Below are 1,483 nucleotides of genomic sequence, written 5' to 3' on the forward strand. Positions count from 1 at the left end.
TCAGTCTGAAACTTTAAACACGAACAGCTATCAAAATTATTCACGACCAATCAACCATTTTTTTGTATGGATTTGTACTGTCAATGCCGCTGCAGGCAGTTATGTGTTGTTAAGAAGACAATAGTTAATGGCACTCCCCTCAACCCAGACTGTCCCAGCAAGACTGAAAAATGTGTTTGGCCGAGAGTAGTCTGCGAGCCAGTCTGTTGCCTCCCACAATTTTCGAATGCTTCTGTCATACAGTCTGGACCACAGAAGCGCTGAAAACAATCCAGGGATGTCCCCACCTCCCCCTCCCCGTCTTTGCAGTCGCATACATTTGTCCTACTGGAAATCTCTCTCTGAGAGGTGAAACACATTAGTTTCCCCCTGTGAGTGCTGGTGGTCTGTTTCTTAATCCATGCACCCAACACCCAACATAGTTTGAATTATTGCTACTTTTTATCTTCATAGAAAATTAGGTATCTACATTTCCAATTTGTTTCGTTAGTTCTACATTTGTGTCTGCTAATGCTAAGTTTCAAATGGTTTATTAATGCAAAGGGTGGGGGTACCAAAACAGAAAATAGCATTATATTTTAGCACCTCTCATCACATCTTTGGTGTAGCCCATGGCTGTAAGTTACTGATCATAAAAGTAATGCTTGCTTGGCAATATTCTTCGTAAGAATCTGTATTCGTAAAGGGAAACTTTTTGTAGTTACAGCAGAGACTGAGACACGTGAGAACAAGGGCAATGAGTGCGTTCTCGCATGCTGCCTGCGTGCAGATGTGTGCATGCGTGCGTGCGTTCACGGGTGCACAATCGGCCCACATTAAGTCATATTTTGCCCAATTAGGCCTGCGTGACCTAAAATGAATTTGATACCCCTGTTCTGAACATAATGGTTAAAAGGATGTATCCCCAAATCTCTACTCTAATGCTTGAGAAAAAATAAGATAATGGGTTATGATCATTCTCAGTGGGTTATGTGGGTTGTGATAGATCTCCCTCCTCTAAAATGGTTGTCTACTAATTATGCTGAGCAGGGAGTAATAAGTAGCACAAGAACGCCAAGATGAAATATAATATTCACACCAAAAATACGAATGTTTTCCATTCTATCCAAACTGTACATGTCACTGAAGTGAACTATTGTAACTGGGCTAAACATAGTGTTTATTATTTGCTGATCATTATTGACCATGTTTAAACTAAGTACCCATGGGGCCAGCTGCACCACCTCAAACTTATTAAAATCACAGTTATTGCAACACACAAATTACTTATAGGTATAACTTATCTCTGAGTATTACAACTAAATCCTACATTAACACATTGAGTGCCAATCGTGTCGATCTACGCAAACCAACAAAATTGCGCAGCGTGCCAGTCGCGTAGATTTACGCGAAGTGGTCTTTTTTTTTTTTTTTTTACTCACAGGTTCACATTTCATTGTAGGCCTCGTTCGCCACGACACATTTCATTGTAGCACCACCGGAA

The sequence above is a fragment of the Gymnoscopelus braueri genome, assembly GCF_963280865.1.
Source record: "Gymnoscopelus braueri genome assembly, chromosome: 1".
In the NCBI taxonomy this organism is placed as follows: Eukaryota; Metazoa; Chordata; class Actinopteri; order Myctophiformes; family Myctophidae; genus Gymnoscopelus; species Gymnoscopelus braueri.